The sequence below is a fragment of the Triturus cristatus genome, chromosome 10 (assembly GCF_964204655.1).
Source record: "Triturus cristatus chromosome 10, aTriCri1.1, whole genome shotgun sequence".
Classification (NCBI taxonomy): Eukaryota; Metazoa; Chordata; class Amphibia; order Caudata; family Salamandridae; genus Triturus; species Triturus cristatus.
This window is the reverse complement of record NC_140593.1, coordinates 401,541,952-401,554,809: the sequence shown is the minus strand read 5'-3', so window position 1 is coordinate 401,554,809 and position 12,858 is coordinate 401,541,952. Positions and strand designations below refer to the sequence as shown.

The following is a 12,858-nucleotide window of genomic DNA, read 5'->3' as shown; positions in this document are numbered from 1 at the left end:
CTGTGATGTGATTCTGGCAGCCAGGCGTCCCTCCACTAAAGTGGTATACGCCTGCAGATGGAACAAATTTGTGGCATGGTGCACAGCAAAGGCTGTGGATCCCCTTTCTGCCCCTCTTTCCGAGGTCCTTTTGTTCCTTCTTTCTTTGGCCCAGAAGAGCTCTGCTCTGGGCACTATCAAAGGCAATCTTTCTGCCATTTCGGCCTTTCTCAGGCTACCTGATCAGCCCTCTCTTTTCAAGTCCCCTTTTGTAAATAGATTTCTCAAAGGCATTACACACCTTTTCCCTCCTATTCCGTTTGTGATGCCACAGTGGGACTTGAATCTGGTTTTGACCTATCTGATGTGCGCTCCTTTTGAGCCTCTTCACAACTGTCCTCTTCGTCTTTTGACTCACAAGACTGCCTTCCTGGTTGCTATCACCTCTGCTAGGTGAGTGAGTGAGCTCCAGGCTATTTCTTGTAAACCTCCTTTCCTTTCCATTCATCCAGACAAGTTTGTGCTCAGGCCCCGGCCTTCCTTTTTGCCAAAAGTTATCACGGCCTTTCATATTGGGCTGACTGTTACCTTGCCCATGTTCTTCCCTTCTCCACACCCTTCCAGAGAGGAAGAAAGGCTCCAGAAAGGCTCCACCGTCTGGACCCAAAACGTGCACTTTCGTTTTACCTCCACCGCACACAGCAGTTCCGGGTGGATGACCAACTCTTTGTTGGCGACGTTGGCACCAAGAAAGGTCGGGCAGTGTACAAGAGGACTATCCCCCGCTGGGTTGTCTTGTGCATCAAGGCCTGTTACTCTTTAGCTTAAAAGGAGCCTCCGGTGGGACTGCGTGCTCATTCCACTCGAGCAACTGCAGCCACTACTGCATTGGGACGGGGTGTCCCCCTGCAAGACATCTGTCAGGCAGCCACGTGGGCATCACTGCACACGTTTACAAAACAGGATTGCCTGGACAGCCAAGTCTGGCGAGACAGATTTTTTGGCCGTTCTGTTCTCCAGGACTTCCTGGTGTGATCTTGGTTCGCAGACCCACCACCGGGGTTGGTATTGCTGGGGTATCTATTCTAAGGTAAGGAATCTATCACTACGTGTTTCTTTCAGATGAACAAGTTAGTTACCTTCGGTAACGATGTATCTGTAAGAAACATTAGTGGTGATAGAATCCTTACCGCCCCACCCATCCTCCCCGTTCTGCAAACTGATTTCTAGGGTTAAGTTTCAAGGCACCAGTGGTCAGTATCTTGCAAGGCTCTGCGCTCCTGGCGTGGAAAGTCGTGTACAGAACTGACGTCAGCGCGCGTGGGCGGCGTCTAAGTACTGGCAGCGACGTCATCCCGGCGATCGCGACGCCGACGATGGACGCAGAGCCGCATGACACCACCTACCGATGCGCAGGGATACTGCTGACGAAAAACCTTTCCGGATCCAGTCTGACGCCTTGGGATATTCTAAGGTAAGGAATCTATCACTACTAATGTTTCTTACAGATACATCGTTACCGAAGGTAAGTAACTTGTTGGTTAATGCTTTACATTATGTTGAAGTTAAATTTATAAACGTGATACTTGATCAGTAGTTAATGGATATGAATGTGCTTTGCAAATCTCAGATTTTGTGCAATTTCCTAACAGGCTTAAACCGTTTTTCTCATGCCGTAATGTTTAGATTCCTCATAAAATTCATATTATGAACTCAATAGTTTTCTCGTGACTTCTGATCTACTGAAAACAGCATTTCTCTTGTAACAATATTTAAGTTGTACAGTTTTGTGTTTGAAAGTTGATGAAGCGGTCACATTTTTCCAGGATACGTGCAGTTTCCTGTTTATTGTGTTTGCGAAGTCGCTTTTCTAGTAATTTGAATTTTGTTCAGCCCCAAACAGGATCTGCATCTATCATTCGAGTGGGAAAGGCAGACGTTGATATAAACATTGCATTGGGAGCTCGTCATTACAGTTCAAGGGAGGAGGGTAAGATAATATGTTTGATTCACATTGAATTTGTACTTCAGTTGCAATAGCACATTTTACACTCACTATTAAAACTTTAGATTCTGGAGTTATAGTGAAAACACCAGAAGATTGTTGTCGATAAATGCTATGGAATGTTTGCTTGATCTCAAAACCTGTACAAATTATCTGTAACACTTCATTCATGAAGTGGGTGCCACAATCAGTCTCAATAGAAGTCGAGAGGCAAAATTGTGAAATCAACTCCCTCAACAACAATTTGGCTACTGTAAGGCTATTTGCTCTCCAAGTGGGAAATGCCTCGATCCATTTAGAGAACAAGCAAACTACTACCAAGATATACTTAAGATAGTTGCAAGGTGGCATCTCACTAAAATCTGCTTGCAATTTCGCAAATGAGCCCACTGATATGCTAATGTGATTCATGACAGGAAAAGTATTTTTCTCATGATTGTTTAGATGACAAACTAGACAGCAATAACATACTTCTTCAGCCCCATGTCAAAATCCTGTATTTTTCCAGTACTTCTTAAATAGCCTGATTAGACTATCCCTCCCTCCCTGCATTATGCAAATATTTACACGTAGGCTGCAACATCAAATTAGGTACAATAAACTTGTATTATTTATTTACATACAAATCCTGATAATTATTTTTGTAACCCTAATTTATCCATTTTATTTCTTCATCTTCATGAGCATCTTCCTGCAGATCCCTCAACTCACACAAAGAAGTTTGCAATGAATCTATAAAGAAAACGTTTACATTGTTTGAACTCTGTGTTTCATTATAATTTCCAAAATCTCACCTTTGCTTTTCCGAATGATTGCCCCTTCCTGCTAGGCACAATAGCTTGCCATTTTTGTGAGCATACTTGTTTCCTAGAGTGACCAAATCCTTGCCAGCCTTATGGGTTTGACATTTTACAACTCTCTCATCTTTTGGTTTCTGAATTTCATCCAACAAATCCAATATGAACATATTGTTTTTAATTGGAGCACCTGAATATGTCATGAAACCTCTTTGTGAGCAGAGTTGGCCATAATCTTGCACAATATCAAAACCATATTGGCAATGCGTATGGATTGTCACATTCAAATTCTCTGATAAGTAGCAAGAGTTAATTAGAGAAATTAATTCTGCTACTTGTGCTGCAGTCACATTTGGTAAGGAGAATGCCTTCAATGTCTCTGAATCAGAACATACTACATGCGCAATTCCCAATACTTCATATGAATACCCCAGGCAGGAAGCATCAACAAAAAGTGTCAAATCTGAGTCCCTTATTAATGTCAGGTCTTAGCTTTGTGTATATCTCGATCACCTCCATACAGTCATGCTCCAACTCATCATCAACAATATTTTCCCTGCCTTCACATCTGTCTGAAATCAGAAGCAGTACTGCTGGGTTTAAGACATTGCACCTTTGAATTGAAATGTTCTCTGCTGTATTACTTATTCACAACCTGCTGTTTGTAATGTGCTGTGCTTCTGTTCTTGTCAGTAAAATTTAACAGAGTGTGGGACATAAACAATTAAAGTATGACCCATCAAAATTCCTTCACTTTGCTCTATTGCCAAAGTGCTGCAACTGCTTTTAGACATACTGGAAGACTTACAACAACTGGCTCCAACACTCTTGAAAGATATGCAATTGGATGCATGAGTAAGTATTGAAAATGCAAATCCATCTTTTTCATGGCAGAACAGGTAAAAAGTAATGTTGTAGTCTGGCATCCAGAGTGCAGGCGTGTAACACAAACTCTCTTTTAGTTTCGTAAATGATTCAAGGCACTCATCATCAAATGGTACTGGATGTTGATCATTATTGCATGTCAGCCTTACTGAACGCGCTGCAATCTGGTAAAAATTTGGAATCCACTGGTGATAGTAACCAAAAATTCTCAAAAACATCCAAACCTCCCTTTGAATGGTCAGAGGATTAAATTTCAGAATTGCAGAAATGTGTTCCTTTGAGACTTTTCGTACACCTTTTTCAATGTTGTGCCTGAGATAGATTACTTCTTTCTCACAGTACTGTATTTTTGTTGGTGAGACTTGTGCCCATTTTCTGCCAAGTGAGTCAACAAAGCAGTGGTATCAATCCTCTTTTGTTTTGGATTCGAACAAACGATTGTTGATGTACTGGACTAGGACTGAATTACATGGCAATCTCAAACTGTCTAAATCCTTTTAAGAAGTTGGGCGAAAATTGAAGAGCTTTCTGTATAACATTGTAGAAATTTCTGGGCCACTTGAGAACTTAATAAAAACAATTGTAATGCAAAGAGGAACAGCGAACACTTGGCGCAAGTCGATGACTGTGTACCATGCTGACTGTGCTGGAATTTTGAACAGTATTTCTGCTGGATTCAGTACCAGGGGACAACAGGGAACCACAATTTTATTAATGTTTCAGAAGTTTTGAACAGTTATCTATTTTCCACTCGGCTTCTTAATTCCCATCGCAGGAGAATTGCATGGACTGCCAAGGACCTCTTGAAGGATCGCCCAGTCATTTCAGTCTCTTTATTTAATCTGTACTGTATAGTTCTAAGGAATATTCCATCTGATTTCACCTTTATTATTACTGTTTTAATCAATCCAATTTCCTTCCCAAACAAATTCTATACTTCCTCCTGATAGTGAGTCTTAAATCTGAAGGGAGGTCTTCAAATTCCATGAAGCACATCCTATTTTGTCTAATCGTCATGTTTTCTCTCCATTGTCTAACCTGGACTCTAACCAGCCCCTGAAGGACTTCTTAATTAATCTATCCTTCTTCTCTCTCTCTTTTTCTGTTGCTTTGCATCCAATTTATTGAGTACTTTGTACTGTGTAGTTCTAGGCATTGGATTCATATTGTACATGGTCTGTCTCAAAAAGTCTAATTTCTCAAAGCTAAATGTGCCCTCCATAGGAAACTGTAATTTCTCATTGTGTGCTGTATATGTATTCCATTTGGGATTCCAAACACATGTATAATATGCAACTTCTTCCATGATTTCAAATGCTGTTGTGCCTTCCTTTGGCGTCTTTTGACTCTCTCTAGCCTTACCCTCTTTCTTTGGTTTAAGTTTTGTAAATACTCCTCCCATGTTTTACACTTAACCAAGATCCAGACAACCTAAAAAGTCAAAACAACACTGAAAATCAACTTAGCGAACAGCAGCCAATAGCAGCACTGCTCTGTCAAAGGTCAACCTATCACAGCATGGTTATGCTAACATACAATCAGAGCACAGCTATTGGTGACTTCACACAAATCCCAGCACGACTTTCTGGCTGAACAGCCAAGAACAGTGCTGTTTCTCTGTGTACAAGGGGAATTAATTACAGAACCACAATACACATTTAAGAATCAATAAACCCATTGTCTTTGTAACCTAGAAAGAAAATTAAATCAACATTTTACAAGTCAAAACATTCAGGACAGTACAAACTTAATTTTGAGCAACTAAGAAAACAGAAGATTGAATCACGACAGCCTACAAAGTACTCGCTAGACAAACTTCTGCCCAGCATAATTCTACCTCTGAGTTAACAGTAATCCAAATTAATCTCTCAAACCTGAATAAGAAAATCTATTAATACAGGTCCCTGCAGATGTGTACGTGGTGCCTTGCTGTACACACCACAATACAGACAAGGTAACAATATCTCGAGATCTTGGATTTTCGATGAAATTCAATAATCAACCCAATTTTCTGCTACTAACAAAGCAACACCAAACGGGTTCACAACTACATCAATATAGTGATAAGACCACCAATTGAGGCCACAATCATTATCACATAACCAAACTCACCACAAAACAGAAATCCATCATCACGCAAACAAAGTTTTCCCAATTCATACTTACACTCAAGTTAATTCAGGACCGCACAGCTTTGTGGGAGCCGAACCCCAATTATCACCAGAACCCCAATATTTGATTGCCCTGATTTGTACCAAAATAATTTGGCTCCTGTGTCTTCAATTGATCTATTGATTAGAGGCTACACTCCTCATCAGGAAAACACAATTTAGCAATTAAACAAAATAAAACATTGGACACATAAAGGACTGAGTTCTAAATCAAAAATGAGGTATAAAATGATTTTATTATAGAATAATCAAAATGCAGTATAGAGTAGAAATGAGTAAAATGCCATGATGGCCCAAATACAGAAATACAGATAAATGCAAAATTATAAAATGTAATAATCCCTAGTCTAGGTAGAATCTAAAAATACATTCTAAGCAATGAACTCTTAAAGAGTACTGACGGCATATCATTAGTGAGTCTAAGGACAAAAGAAAAACTTGATATGCGCCTATGGGGAAAATAGTAAAAGAATCCCAAAAAAGACACACAAAAAACAAAGGATTTATAGACAAATTCCACAACCTATTAATAGAATATGCAAATTCAACATGGTATGATCAGGGTTAGAGTTGCATTGGCAAATCAGAAACAACAAGGTCATGTTCTAAATCTTTAGTACTAGCCTATTTCTTAAGGTAAGAGAATTCTTCCATCAACTCTCTTAGCAACTGCACTCTGGAGATGTACAACACAAATTAAATAAATTGTAAACAATGGCTCAAAGAATCGGCATGACTACTCTAGCAATTCTAGCGGAAGGCCTTGAAAAGGATACTTTGAGTACACTATGAAACTTCATTCACAATACATGTTTTCTAACAATGTTTTACATATCTATTACATTGACGACATTCACTTGATGCTCCATGGAAACAAGGGGAGAGATGTCTTGCAGCTGTACACTGATTGGGTGGGTGAAATAAGCCCAAGCAAGTTGAATAGAACACAAGAAACAACATCCATTTTAGAAATCATGGTGCAATACAAGAAATGTGGCATAACTAATCAGAGCATTATTTACACTTCTAAGTGACCTAGGAAGCTCATTCCAAGTGTACATCATCAATTCATCGGTCACGACTCTATGCATCATTAAAAACACTAATTTTCTATAATAATTTGCACATTTCACATATTTTTGAAATCTCTACAACAACATTTTTAAAACAATAATATATATGTCTGTGCTTCAAGAGGGTGCACAGTTAATGGTGTATAGTGCTGGTTGCTGCTGTGCACAATGTCAAGTGAAAATGTGAGTGTGCATGCACAAAAAGTACAAGAGAAAGGAGTGTCGAAGCTGAATCCAACTACATAACAGAGCCACTGTAATAAAGGATTCACTCAGGATCCTAATAAATTCATTATAGGTTCAGTGTAAGGGGATCAAATGAATATTTTTTACCTTAGTGTTTATAAGTCCATGAGTGTGTTCTGGACCATAGTATCAGGCTAACAAACTTTGGGGTTTATGTGGAGTTTGGTGGATGGAATAGTGTCTGTTGGGATTGCAGAGTACATTACCTCCGCTATCAAGAGGGTACTCCGCCCGCCAAATATAAAGTTATCCACCAGCCTCAATCATCTTTAGAGACAGCTCTCCCTTTGACTTTCTTAACCAGGTATCCAAACCACATCTATCAGAAATGTAAATTCAATTATATTATAAATGCATACAATTCACACCCCTTACTCCCCTTATCTTGTTGGGATGTACCTAATGTCATCTCTGTGTTTGAGTAAATAAAATACACTCTCTGGTCTATGTTAACTGTATGACCATCAAATCACTGATATGTTGCTATTTCAATTTCTCCCATACTTCTATACAAAACTGGAAAAATAAATTAGAAACATATTTTCAAACCCATATATTTAATATATATAATCACATAGGCACTGTCTTATTAATCACAACTGCTCCCATGTCAGTCAACCATAAATCAATGCTAATGGCGTCCCTCTAGCACATGACATGGATTGCATTAGTACACCACACAATAAAATATGTTTCTAGCAATCTAAACATCAGGTATCACTACACAATGAACATCAAGAGATTTATAAAAGCATGGAAGCAGCATTGACTGCCTTATTTCAGCCCTCCTACATGCTGAATGCAGCCTTCATCGCAGTGCTTAATTTGTAAAATATGAAGTGCAGGTGCTCAAATTTTTTTAGGAGGCCCCCCCACTTCCCTTGGCTCCACCCACTTCCACCAGTGGCTCCTCCTGGAAGTAAGTGGTCGAATTCAGGAAGCGCCAGGACTGCTTTGGGGCGTGCGCCATCAGATACAGAGTCCTGTCATCCCGCTGCATACAGTCAGCATAGCTGCCAAGGTTTCAGTTTGCCATGTGTGACATTTTCATAATTTCCGTGTAATTATGAGTGACATTCAATGACTACGAGTGACACTTTCTCCCGAGCAAAAACAAGCAATGAAGACGATGGTAACATATAAAAATCTGAAATTACACCCATATGAGCAACGAGAAACTCTACGAAAACCTTAAAAGCAGAGCGCAGAAATGGAAGGGCACTAACCTACTGCCCTGCTGTAATTTTTAAAAAGACTTTACTTATGCTCTGGTTGACGGGCTCTAAATTAGTAAATTAAATTAGGATTCATTGGAGAAGAGTGACTGCTTTATTGTCACAGGTGGTTGAAAGAGCTGGTGATGCAATACCCTATGAGTTTTGTGATGTAGGGCCTGTGTTAAACCCTGCTCCTAGCCTTATTCAGCAGTAGTGTAAGCAGTAGCCTCTGGCATGTTGGTTAAACAGGAAAAATGCACGCTTCTTCATTAAGTCCAAGCAGAGTTAATCAGAATCATTTATTATTGTCAGTGCAGGGGTAGTAGTGTATCCCAGGAAGCAGAGGTGGTGCAGGGTGAAGTGCCCTTGCAGTGAGTTACTGGGCGGATAGCAGGCTATGGTGTTGGCCGTGTGCATGCTGGCCTCGCTGGGTTGCTAGGCTGTGTCAGATGACGCCTGCTCACAAACACACCCATTACAGAGTGCACAGCCTGCATTTGAGCACCCTTGCAGCCTGGGGCATCACAGCACATACAAGATAAACCTACCACAGCACAGCAGGTGTTGTGACCGAGGAACTGCCTGCTGCTGTGCATAATCCCACCCGGGGAGACACTGCTATCGTAGGGTGAGACAGCATGTTCTGTGGGTGTCAGCTGCTGCGTTGGCTGAGATGATAACAGTGCACAGACAGTGCACGCACGCTGGTTTAAGTTGTTTTGCATTCTAGTGTATGTTTTTGAAATTCTATGGGTTTTTTCTTTGATGCAAACAAACGTGCACGTAGTTAAATTTCCGATATGCTACATGCCTCTTTTCAAGCATGGTGTTTCAGCTGTCAGCGGCTCTGCAGACTCTTACTTGAACAGATAAGCACACACGGGGATAAACTTTCTCACAGCTGGAGTGAGAGGCAGTCGGACAACGTGTGGGGTGACCACTCAGACTCACGCTGGAGGGCCCCAGGTACGGCCATGTCTCCTGCGCTGTGAAAGGTATGAATCACAGGATTACCTCGGCAGATTCTGGGACAGGGCCGGAAGTGCCAGAAACTCTACAGAGAAGGAACAGATGTAGGCCAGACTGCATAATTAGCATTTTGTTTTGGGCTGACATATTTCTTATACTTTTTTGCCTTATTCTAGTGGTTTGAGGTTTGCGAGTGCTTCTTTCACATAAGACCTGCAAATTGTATTATGAGCAAACAACGTTAGTTTTTGTCATTTCACTCTCTTTTTCTTCTCACTGGCAAAAGAGCACACCCGTTTATATTAGTATTAGTGTTTTACCTTTTTGAACGAGTGTTTTAAATTTCTTAACGTAGAAGACAAGTTTTAAGCCTATAATAAAACTTACGGTTGCACTAGGAGTAGGGCCATGATGGTACGGGCCAGCAGCAGAGCGCGACGATTCTTCCTTTCACAGCACGGGCTGCGTACAGCGCTGGTCCAGGACTCAACAACTCGCTGAACTTGAAGCACCACCATCACTCCTTCGGTGGGCGCGGTCCGGGCCATCAAATGACGGCTGTGCAGTGCAAATGGCAGCAGGATGGCTCTGCCAAACTTAAACTAACTGCGTTTTCACACATTCCCTCCAGTAAAGAAAATGCCCGCCTCTTGCTGCTATTCGAGTGACCCCACCTCAGGACCATGTCAGGGGCAGGAAGCGGAAACAGAGAGGCGACGGAAGTTAGAGCGTGGGGGAAGGTGCCCGTTTGGGAAGGCGCCCGTTTGAGAATGCTGATCTGCGCTGCATTTTTTTTAGACAGCAGGAGGGACGTGATTACAGCTAGGGAGAACGATCACTATCAGTCTTGGGATCATGGGAAGGCACTGCTCCACTGTGTGCTCTCTGGCAGTCCCAGGGAGGCGGAATGTGCCTCTTAATAAGGCATGCGTCGATGAGGAATTACATTTGAAATATTTTATGACGTAGACCCGGCCCTGAGAAATAAGTGCCGGTGCTAAGCACCAGAAAGCACCGGCACAAATTAAGCACTGCTTCATCGGGACCCTGAGAGGCTTGATTGTGCCACAAAATTTCAATTATTTAACAACATATGAGGACGGTGTTATCACTAATAAAACATCCATGTTGTCTTAATTAAACACAGCAAAGAAGATTCATATTCCAAAAGAGTAACTACACTTCAGCTTTCAAAATGTGTGAGAAGACAAGATCAAGAACAACCCCTTTCCCCATCAATAAAACCACGGTGTTAGACCAGACTTTTCCAGCGGGTTTATCCCCAGACTTTTTTATTTTTGGCCTCCTGTTTTCGACCCTGTTTTGTTGGTTTTATGACTCTGAGCACTTTACCACTGCTAGTCAGTGCTAAAGTGCATGTGCTTTCCCCGTAAATTGTGTTTATGGATTGGTGATTCCATGGTTCCCATATTTGATTTACTGGTAAGTCCCTAGTACAGTGCACTGTGTGTGTCCAGGGCCTGTAAATCAAATGCTGCTAGTGGGCTTGCAGCACTGATTGTGCCACCCACACAAGCAGCCTTGCAAAGGGTTCTCAGACCTTTCATTGCAGTGTCTGTGTGCAGTTTTTAAGGCCATGTCGACCTGGCAAGTGCACCCACTTCCCAGGTCCTAACCTTCCCTTTTATTACATGTTAAGGTAGGGCCAAGGTACCCCTGTGGGCAGGGTGCAGTGTATGTGAAAGGTAGGACATGTACTGATATGTGTGACATGTCCTGATAGTGAAATACTGTGTATTTCATTTCTTCACTATTGAAAGGCTATCTGTCCCATAGGATAGAATGGCAGTCTATTTAGAACATCTTATAAATATAGCTTTCCATGGTGACAAGATAGGAAGGTAAAGTGTAGTATGCCTGAACTCAGAATATAAAGATGCATCTTTCAGTAAGGATGATTTTTACATTCTGGGTTTGAAAATACCACCTTTAGAAAGTGGGTATTTTCTTGCTTAGCCATCCAGTGTGCCTCTGCTAAGTTTGTGTTTTAACTGTCTGGCTTGGGAGTGACAGGGCCAGGGGGCGTGCATTCTGTTCGGACAGCCACTTGGGGTGGGGGGGTGAGGTGTGTCCTGCCTTGCCAGTGCGAGTCAGGGCTGGACTGAATAGACCTCAGCTGCATTCAGAGTAGGGGGAGGAGATTTATTTCACACCTGAATGGGCCTTGTCTGCCTTAGACAATGCTGTCTCCACCTCCTGTTGGGCAGCTGCACCAGAGAGTAAAGAACTGGTTTTGGCTAGGCAAAGAGCTTCTCTGACACCAGAGAACAAAGAGAAATGGACTATAAAAAGTGGGGCCCAGACCCGTGAACTTTAGATTACTTCTGAGATTCAGGAGAAACCTTTGCCAAGGAGAAGAGCTGGAGAAACTGAAGGAGAAGTACTGCCCCTTTGCTGTGTGCCGTCTGGGGTTGGCCTGCAGTGGCTGTTTCTGCCAAGGAAAGAACAAGGACTTTGCTGTGTGCTGTGTCCCCTGCTTGAGAAAGATCACCAAGAGCTTGAAGTAGAGCTTGCCTCCTGTTCAAAAAGTCTCAGGAACAGCAAAGACTTCACCACTCTTCTGGGCAACATCTCTGGAACCACTAGTTTCAGTCGTGCAGAAGAAAAGAGCAGCCGACTCTGTCACGAAGTCCATCGCTGGTTCCGTGTCCTGAAGGCACCGCAGAAGGCACCGCCGCCCTTAAGCACCGCATCCTTGGTCTCACCAATGCCGCTAGGCGACCGTCACCAAGCCGTTGCTTGCACTGCGTCCTGTGGGTACCGCACTCCGCACCACCTCACTTCATTCTGCCTGGATGTCACCGACACCATCGCTGCCTGACCCAAACATCGACCGGCTCCGTCGCCCGCACCCTGACCTGCCAGCACCGTAACAAGCACCACCTCACTCCGCATCGTAAGTCTTAGCCTCACCGATGCCGTTGGATGACCGTCACCGAGCCACCACCTGCTGGACCACTTCCACTTCACATCTCAACCGCGACAGTTGCCCTGGCTGACTTGTACTAACGGGATCAGCCGCAACAACAAAGGTACTGTCTACGAGTCTGTCAACGCTTTAGCTCGTCAGTACCGACGCGGTCGGCTGGAATGTTAGATTCTGTTGTTTTCAACATTACGGTAGTCACAAACAGAGCTACCAACTCAGAAGGACTGTGTTATTTCAGCTTTTCTTGCAAATTGAAGGTTATCTTTCAAAGTAACTATTTTTTTACAGTGTTGTATGTTGGATTTTGTCGTATTTGGTCTTGTTGGTTTAGATAATGATTTTCTTATTTTTCTTAACTGATGTGGTGTCCTTTTGTAGTGTTTTAACTGTGTTACTGTATGCATGCACAAATGCTTTACACACTGCCTCTGAGATATGCCTGTCTGCTCGTGCCAAGCTACCAAGGGGGTGTTCAGAAGTATATCCCCCATACCCTGACGAGAAGGAAGGGTCCCTATTTGGACAAAGGTGCAAACCATTGCCAACCAGAGACCCCCATTTCTAAC

At 42.4% G+C, this 12,858-nt stretch overlaps 1 long non-coding RNA gene across 1 annotated transcript in view; it reads right to left on the bottom strand.

Moving 5' to 3' along the window:
- Window positions 1-9,944, bottom strand: part of LOC146789515 (uncharacterized) — a 290,902-nt gene extending 280,958 nt beyond the window's left edge. The window contains exon 1 of the long non-coding RNA XR_014969811.1: window positions 9,730-9,944. This is a non-coding gene — a long non-coding RNA (uncharacterized LOC146789515). The remainder of the gene's footprint in view (window positions 1-9,729) is intronic.
- Window positions 9,945-12,858: the final 2,914 nt, after the last annotated feature.